At 34.9% G+C, this 10082-nt stretch overlaps 1 non-coding gene across 1 annotated transcript; it reads right to left on the reverse strand.

Annotated features, from left to right (window-relative positions):
- Positions 1 to 5610: 5610 nt before the first annotated feature.
- LOC120364129 (U6 spliceosomal RNA) lies at positions 5611 to 5714 on the reverse strand. The gene has a single exon (XR_005579477.1). It is a non-coding gene; the product is annotated as a U6 spliceosomal RNA (small nuclear RNA).
- Positions 5715 to 10082: the final 4368 nt, after the last annotated feature.

The raw sequence follows: 10082 nt of genomic DNA on the forward strand, positions 1-10082 counted from the left end.
CAAAAGACTGCAATTGTATGCTGTTACTCTGTCTCCCAGTCACGGAACTTTCCTCTTTGGCTATAACGGAAAGCTGGAGGTGCTAATCATTGTTTCTGTTATCCTTACAGTATTTTATAAAATTTACATTTTTCTTCTCTGTTCCTGACTGTTGGCACCTTCCTCTCTCTAGGAACTACAGTGCTGTCCTTCTTGCTTCTGCCTTTGGCTGCTTTCCCAATAGGAGAAAATGGAATTAGAACAGACTCCCTGAGGAGGACGGGAGGGGACTCAGCAGGGGTGCTTCCTTAGTCTCTTCAACCACTGGCAGGGAGTATTCACAAAGGAAGCCCTGGAACCAGATACCACTGTATTTTGTAATAAGTAGTACCAGTGCCTCTGTATTCATGTATATAGCTAGACCAAGGGAAATGATGCACAAATATTAATTGTTTGGAGATAATAATATGTGTACAGCTCTTGATCTGTGTGTACAACTCCTATTGATATTCTATTAGGAAAACAAAAACACATTCACAGTCAATGTTTGCCCAACTTATTCTTAAAGTGTGGGTGTCTTCTAAGGGGAAAGGTGTAAAGAATCATTGCTTAATAAAGGAGAAACACATGCTGATATATAATTTTAATAGTTGAAGTTAGACTTTTGGCCTTATGTGTTTTGAACTCCATTAATAAGAAAGAATGTGAACCTGCTTTTTCTACATAATTAAAATCTTCAAATGAAATAAGTGAATTTTGTTAGGCTTTGCTCATATGTGCTAGATCTGTAAAATAATCAAGAAGTAAGAAAGTGAATTATAAGACAATTATTCATATGACTAGAGGTCAAATCAAATGAAGAAGTCTTAGTGTAATTTTTCCAAGGGTATGAGCTGGTTGTGTTTTCTAAATGGTGTAGATTATTTTTTATTTTTCCTAATTTCACTTTCTGGGAATGAATGATGTCATATGGTTTGTTCTCTGCCAGCACTTAAAGATTCTTCCCCAGACCTTCCCACTGGGTAGATATGTAATCATTCCATTTCACATCTTTACTTCAGTACAATTCCATGCTGACACATCTTCTCTCTGGAGGGAAGAGTGTGGCCTGGTGGCAGCAGCACACATTCCAAGAGCCAGAAATCATTGAGTGTTAATCTCAATATCAGATTCCTCAGTGACTTAGGCAAGTCACTTCCTTGCCCCTTAATTCCAAATCTGTAAAAGAGAGATGACAATGCAATGGTAATGTGAGTAGTAATTAGTGTTGGTAAAGTGTTACAGTAACTCTAAATATTATTATCATTACTTCAACACAGTCAGCTAATTTGAGCAACCTCCCATGAATTTAAACATGCTAGTTAATTAAACTATAAATACACACGGAACGTATTTTCTGCAGTCAGGTATATGCCAATAGTCTTACAAACTAATAAAGAGATTATATTTTAAAAAATTATTGGGAGTTCACTTATTTTTAATTTGGAACATGTTTCCACGAATAAACAATATCAATTGACATCTAGGCAAGCCTATGATCTTATTCATCTTGTGATAAGCACTTTCAATAAACATATTGGAAAATCATATTCTTTTTAAGAGATAACACAAAGAGAGAAAGAAAACTGATATTACCTAGTAGAGGCCATATTAGGTTACAGGATTGCCTGCTATAAAAAGTCATTCCAAAAAGAGTATGATTTAATCAGGACAGAAATTAACTTTTCTCTCTCGGTCACCAGTCAGGAACCATATGACACTTGGGTAGTATCAAGTAGTATCTTTCCATCAAGTAGTATCTTTCCATCTTCTTGCTCTGCCATTGCAACAGTTTGTTATTATACATGCTACCGAAATGCCTTCCTAAAGAATCTGTAAGCCAGTGTGATGGAAAAAAAAAAGAGAAGAGGAAGGCATATTTACTTTTTTAGAAGTACATGCCACAAGTTGTACATGTCTTTCCTCTCACATTTCATAGATAAGGATTTACCCCTATTGTGACATCTAAATGCAAAACAGTCCACAGAACAAAGTTTGAAGATAGGTTAACCTATGCCCAGCTACAGCTTCTATTACTACAGGAAAAGAAGAGAACAAGTGTTTGAATAATAACTATTAGTATTAGGAACAGAGCAAATAGTGGACATTTCTTCATTACATATCACGAGGTTCTCCTACCTTTGTGTGTTCACTCTTTCCTTTACCTCTAACTTGCTTTTCTCACAATTCCATTTGCCAAATTTAACTTAGCCTTTAAAGTCCAGCTTAAATTTCATCTCCTTTATAAAAACTTCTGTAGTAGAGATAATAAAATTGATCAAACATTATACCTCCTTGTCCATATCTGTCAACCATCTTGCAGTATATGATAGGGGCTCCAGGAGGATGACAACCATGGTTCTGGCCAGTGGACTCTGAGATGAAGTGATGTAGATTTTTCAACTGCTGTGGTGAATATGGAGCCTTCTGCTCTAGAAAAGGAAACTACGAGAGGGTAAAGCCTTTTCTATTCTGGATTCCTGAGTGACAACCCAACTTGAATACATATTGTATGTGAGAGAAACTTTATTTGTGGAATAAGAGACTAAGGTTTTGAGGTTGTAATCACAATAGGGTGAATGAAGTCACTTTCTTTGACTCTTCCAGGCAGATTCGATTGCTCCTTCCTATCTGTTCTTTGTATATGAATAGATTTTTGCAAGTCACAATATACTTTTTGATCAGTGTACTTCTGATTTCTTGGGAAAGTCAATGACTTTCTCAATGATTTCTAGTGCAGATTAGAGCTCAGTAAAAGGGTTACTGTTTAAATTATGGATAGAACTAAAATAAGTAGCAAGAAGCAGGAAGGTACCAGAAAAAATGAGACAGTCTAAAAACAGAAAAATATTATGCAATAAAGATATGGCTGGGTATAAAACATTTGATGCTGTTATTTGGCTACAAGAGAACATTTCCATTTTATAGCTTCTGCATGTCTTTTTGAAAACTTTCAGATAAAGACCTGTGAACCAACCCAAATTTTATTTTTTCTACCATTTCTTATTGGATAAATGATTTACTTTTTGGGACAGAGTGACAATCAGCATAAGGAAGCAAAACACAATGATATGTGTCTTCAAGATAGACATGGAATGACACCCATTTCACATTCAATGACATCTACAGGCTCAAAATGAATGGAGGAAAATCTACCAGTGAAATGGAAAACAGAAAAAAAAAAGCGGAAGTTGCAATCCTAATTAATGACAAAATAGACTTAAACCAAAAAAGATCAAAAAGGACAAAGAAGGACATATTACATAACGATAAAAAGGTTCAATTCAGCAAGAAGACCTAACTATCCTAAATATATCTGTACCCAACACAGGAGCATCTAAATTCATAAAGCAAGTTCTTAGAGACCTTCAAAGAGGCTTAAATTCCCACACAATAATAATGGGATTCTTCAACATCCCACTGACAGTAGTAGACAGATCATCAAGGCAGAAAATAAACAAAGATATCAGAACCTGAAATCAACATTGGAACAGGTAGACCTGATAGATTTCTATAGCACTCTCCACCCAAAAATAATGGAGTATACATTATTCTAATTGCCACATGGCACATACTCTAAAATCAACCACATATTTGGACATAAAACGATCCTCAGCAAGTGCAGAAAGCTGAAATTATACCAGCCACTCTCTCAGATCACAGTGCAATAAAACTAGAATTCAAGAATAAGAAAATTGCTCAAAATCATATAATTACATGTAAATTAAACAACCTGATCCTGAGTGACTTTTGGGTAAATAATAAAATTAAGGCAGAAATCAAGACGTTCTTTGAAACTAATGAGAACAAAGATATATTATACCAGAATCTCTGTGACACAGCAAAGACAGTGTTAAGCAGAAAATTTATAGCACTAAATGTTCATATCAAAAACTTAGAAAGATCTCAAACTGACAACTTAACAACATGATTAAAAGAACTAGAGAAGCAAGAGCAAACAAATTCTAAAGCTAGCAGAAGATAAGAAATAACCAAAAATTAGAGCCAAACTGAAGGAGATTGAGATGTGAAAAATTACTCAAAAGCTAAGTGAATCTAAGAGCTGTTTCTTAAAAAATAAATAAGATAAATAGACCACTAGCTAGACTAATAAAGAAGAAAAGAGAGAAGATCAAAATAAACACAATTAGAAAAGACAAATAGGATATTGCCCCTAACTCCGCAAAAATACAAACAACCCTAAAAGACTATTATGAACACCTATATGCACACAAACTAGAAAAACTAGAATAAATGGATAAATTCCTGGACCATACACCCACCCAGGATTGAACTAGGAAGAAACTGAATCCCTGAACAGACCAATACTGAACTCTGAAATTGAAGCTGTAATAAATAGCCTATCAACAACAACAACAACAAAAACAAAAACAAAAACAAAAGCCTAGGACCAGAGAGATTCATAGTCCAATTCTACCAGATACACAAAGAAGAGCTGGTACCCATTCCTCTTGAAACTATTCAAAAAAATTAGCAGATGAGACACCTCCTCAACTCATTCTGTGAAACCGGCATCATTCTGATATCAAAACCTGGCAGAGACACAACACAAAAAGAAAACTTTAGGCAATATCTTTGAATATTTGCAAAAATCTTCAATAAAATACTAGCAAACCATAGTCCAGGTGTGGTGGATCATGCCTGTAATCCTGGCACTTTGGGAAGCCTAGGCAGGTGGATCACCTGAGGTCAGGCGTTTGAGGCCAGCCTAGCCAATGTGGTGAAACACTGTCTCTATTAAAAATACAAAAACTAGGTGGGTGTGTTGGCATCCACCTGTAATCCCAGCTGCTCGGGAGGCTGAGGTAGGAAAATTGCTTGAACCTGGGAGGTAGAGTTTGCAGTGGGCCTATTTTGTGCTACTGCACTATCCTGGGTGGAACAACAACAACAAACACACATACAAAATTAGCAAATCAATCCAGCAGCACATCAAAAAATGAATCCACCATGATAAAGTAGGCTTTATCTATTGGATGCAAGGTTGGTTCAACATATGCAAATCACTAAACATGATTCATCACATAAACAGAACAACAACAACAACAACATGATCATCTCAATAGATGCAGAAAAGACTTTCAACAAAATTCAACATCCCTTCATGTTAAAAACTCTCAACAAACTAAGTATTGAAGAAACATACCTCAAAATAGTAACAACTGTCTATGACAAACCCATAGCCAACATTATACTGAATGGGCAAAAACAGAGAACATCCCCCTTGAAAACTGGCACAAGACAAGGATATCTTCTTGCACCACTCCTATTCAATGTAGTACTGTAAGTCCTGAACAGGGCAACAAAGCAAGAGAAATAAAAAAAGGGACTCCAAATAGAAAGAGAAGTCAAATGATCCCTGTTTGCAGATGACATGATTTTATATCTAGAAAACCCCACAGCCTTGGCCCAAAAGTCCTTCCAGCTGATAAATAACTTAAGTAATATCTCAGGATACAAAATCAACATATAAAAATCACTAGCATTTCTATACACCAACATCAGCCAACCCAAGAGCCAAATCGGGAATGCAACCCCATTTATAATTGCCAAAAAAAGAATAAAATACCTAGGAATACAGCTAATCAGGGAAGTGAAAGATCTCATTTGTGTGCAGGGGACATGCTAATCTTCTCTGTATTGCTCCAATTACTGTATATGTGCTGCCAAAGCAAGCAAAGAAATATCTCTGCAATGAGAATTATAAAGCACAGTTCAAATAAACCACAGATAACATAAACAAATGAAAAAATATTCCATGCTCATGGATAAGAAGAACCAATATCTTTAAAATGATGATACTGCCCAAAGCAATTTACGGATTCCATGCTATTTCTACCAAACTCCTAAAGACATTCATTACAGAAATAGAAAATGTTGCTTTAAAATTCATATGAAACCAAGGCCCCAAATACTGAAGGCAATCCTAAGCATAAAAATCAAAGCTGGAGGCATCATGCCACCTGACTCAAACTATACTATAGGGCTACAATAATCAAAACACCATGGTACTGGTACAAACACAGACACATAGACCAATGGACCAGAATAGAGAGCCCAGAAATAAGTTCACACATCTACAATAATTTGATCTTTGACACAGCTGACAAAAACAAGCAATGGAGAAAGGACTCTCTATTTGACAAATGGTGCTGGGATAACAGGCTAGCCATATGCAGAAAATGGAAACTAGACCTCTTCCTTGCACCATACACAAAAGTCAACTCAAGATGGATTAAATATTGAAATGAAAACCAAAAACTATAAAAACCTCAAAAGACAACCTACGCAATACAATTCGGGACATAGGAATGGACAAAGATTTCATGATGAAGATGCCAAAAGCAATCACAACAAAAGTAAAAATTAACAAATGGGATCTAATTAAACAAAAGAGCTTCTGTGCAGCAATAGAAAATATCAGAGTAAATACTAAACCTACAGAATGGGAGAAAGTATTTGCAAACTACACATCCGACAAAGATCTACTATCCAGCCTTTATAAGGAACTTAAACACATTTACATGAAATATACAAACAACCCCATTAAGAAATTTTTCAAGAGAAGACCTACATACAGGCAGGCCAAAAAGCATGTGAAAAAAAGCTTAACATCGCTGACCATTAGAGAAATGCAAATCAAAATCACAACCACAATGAGATACCATCTTACACCAGTGAGAATGGCTATTATTACAAAGTCAAAAAATAGCAGTTGTTGATGCTGATGAGGTTGCAGAGAAAAGGGAATGCTTATACACTGCTTGTGAGAGCGTAAATTAGTTCAACCACTGTGGAAAGCAGTGTGGTGATTCTTCAATGAACTAAAAACAGAACTAGCATTCAACCCAGCAATCTCACTACTGAATATACACCCAAAGAAATATAAATGAGTCTGTCAAGAAGACACATGCACATGCACAGGTATTTTCATTGTAGCACTATTTGCAATAGCAAAGACATGGAATCAACCTAAATTCCCATCAATGGTAGATTGGATAAAGGAAATGTAGTACATGTACACCATGAAATACTATGCAACCATAAAAGGAATAAGATCATGTCCTTTGCAGGGACATGGATGAAGTGGAGGCCATTATTCTTAGCAAACTCACACAGAAATAGAAAACCAAACACCACATTTTCTCACTTAATAAGTGGGAGCTAAATGATGAGAATACATGGACACAAAGAGCGGAACAACGGACACTGGATCCTGCTGGAGGGTGAAGGATGGGAGAAGGGAGAGGAATAGAAAAAATAGCTATTGTGTACTAGGCTTAGTCCCTGGGTGATAAAATAATTTGTGTAACACATCCACACGGCATGATTTTACTTATATAACAAAACTACCCATGTACCTCTGAACATAAAATAAAAATTAAAAAATTACTTTTTAGTGCAATATTTACTTTTTTAACAAATTTTCATATTGTTCTTGTTTTGTAGGCATGTAGCAAAAATTCTCAGTCTGCTTAGTGCTATAAGAATTTATTAACAATCATATTTTAAAATTATGGAATTATTTTTTCTATTAAAAAGTTCAGAGTACATAATATAAAAGTCCAAATAAATTTAATGTAATTTTTGTATAGTATTTTTTCCTATTACTCACTATTATCCAACAATTTAGAGGTTATAATTATCCCTATTCCACAAATCAGGGAAATGAGTGGATTTTAATGCTGTGAACTAAGTGTCCATATTAGTATAAACCATTCAATATTTTGTACAATTATTTTATGCAATAATACATAAATTTACTAAAATACATATTTCAACATTTGAGGTAGGATTTTATTCTCCTTCAGTGCCAAACATATTTTAATCATTAATTTACATTTATCTTTGTCAATAATAAAATTAAATTTCTGTACTTTGATTCACCATTTAGAATTGGTGGAAGTTTCTATAGGAAGATCAACATATATAATGAAAAGTACAGGACCATTGCCTGAAAGAGTTGTGTTTAAATTACTTATCACATTGAAGTAGTTATTCATCGTTAGCCAGAAGAGTCAAGAAAAGTAATCTGAGAAGTTAAAATAATCTTTGTCACAGACATTTAAAAAGAGCAAAGAACTGTAGATTAGATCAAAATTTGCCTGGGTTTATCCACTCCCTGTACATAAGTGAATTTTGTAACTTGTATTTACTTAGATAATGTAGCAGGAAAATCGCAGTTTACATTGATGTTTTAACAGCAACAACACAGTTGTTTAAGGCTAAAATTAAATAAAATTTGGAACTGCTTTTTAAGTCAGAGCAGAAGAAAACATTTGAGGCAATTGATATGTAATAATTTAAACATAAACTTGCAAAAAAAAAAAAAAAAAGAAAGATAAATCAGTCATTTCACCTGGTTTCTTTTACACATTCATTTTATGTGTCATGAGAATTGGCCTTCAACATTATTTACATCTTTCCTTTCTATTCTATAAATGTATTATAGGGTGTTGAAAAATTGTTGTTTGTAGCATTTTCACAGCGAAGGAGAAGAGAGAATATTTCACACAGTATAAGATTTATGCTTACTGAAGGCAGCAAGAATTGCTTGTGCACATTTTACAGAAGAATTTGGCTCCTTGCCATAAACGTTCAAGTGACCACTTAGGAGTTCTCATTGAGAACCGCTGTATGCAAACACATGAGCTGTGGATTGATTCTTACTTAATTACCAGACCACCAACTTTGCAAGTGCCATTAACTGCAATACAATCTTGGACACTGTGCAAAACCATCATGATTTTTCCTTCTGATCACTCCAGTGTGTTTCATACCATCTAGGAAGGCTCAAAGGTAGTACATAAAATTTCACGCTCATACGTCAAGTTGATGAAAAAAAGTGGGCACGCTACAATGCTTTCAGAGTCACAATTCAAGTGAGAAACCTAACTACATATTAAATTCATGGATAAACAATGGGAACTAGAAAATCATAATTTCAAGTTTTATTTCTGCAGGCATTGGTATATGACACCAAATTATTAAATTTTGCACAAAATTGAACACATAAGAAATTTACATAGGGATAAGAGCGCTTCATGGAGTTTGGGAATGTGCAAAAGCTATAGAATATTTTCATAATAGTCAGTCTTATGAAGCACAAACTGAAGAATAGCTGTCAATATGACCCCCACCTAATTTCTATGGTAACTTTAATATGTGTAACCACTACATAAATGGGCAAGAAAGTCCTGAAATGCAGAAAAGATGTCAGGTAGCAGGTAGATGCTTGTTAGCTTTGGTTGCTGATGCATATTGATAACTAATATTTCAATACTAAAAGCATCTTTAGCATACAGAATTTTCTGGATAATGTTTGGGGAGGGGGATGTAGTGTTTTTTGTTTTTGTTTTTGTTTGTTTGTTTGTTTTTATAAGTAGATCCTGTGCAGAAGTTGTTTTCTTTATAAAGTGAACTAGAAAAGTTTGTAAATCAGTCTTCTTATTTGTCAACAATCTAGAGAAAAAGCATGTCACTGGAAGGAAATGTTCTGTACTTTTGTAAGATGGTAACACAGTTTGGCTCTGTGTCCCTGCCCAAATCTCATCTTAAATTGTATTTCTGTAATTCCCATGGGTTGTGGGAGGGACTTGGTGAAAGATAATTTGAATCATAGGGGGCATTTTCTCCATACTGTTCTCATGATAGTGAATATGTCTGATTAGGTCTGATGGTTTTATCAGGGGTTTCCATTTTTGCATCTTCCTGATTTTTTTTCTCTTGCTGCCCCTGCCACATAAGAAGTAACTTTTGCCTCCTGCCATGCTTCTGAGGACTCCCCAGCCATATGGAACTTTCAGGTCTCAGGTATGCCTTTATCAGCAACATGAAAATGGGCTAATACAGATGGCATGGCAGGCGTATTTGCACTACAAATAAAAAATAATATCCCAAGGAATTATAGTTAACAAAGACATTAAAGACAGGTCATAGATCAGAAAACTTAATCTTTTGGAAGGCAGTAGTCCCCAAAGTGATCTACAGATTTAATGCAATTTCTATCAGAATCCTAGCTGACTTCTTTGTAGAAATTGATA

This window comes from Saimiri boliviensis, chromosome 2 (assembly GCF_048565385.1).
Source record: "Saimiri boliviensis isolate mSaiBol1 chromosome 2, mSaiBol1.pri, whole genome shotgun sequence".
NCBI classification, from domain to species: Eukaryota; Metazoa; Chordata; class Mammalia; order Primates; family Cebidae; genus Saimiri; species Saimiri boliviensis.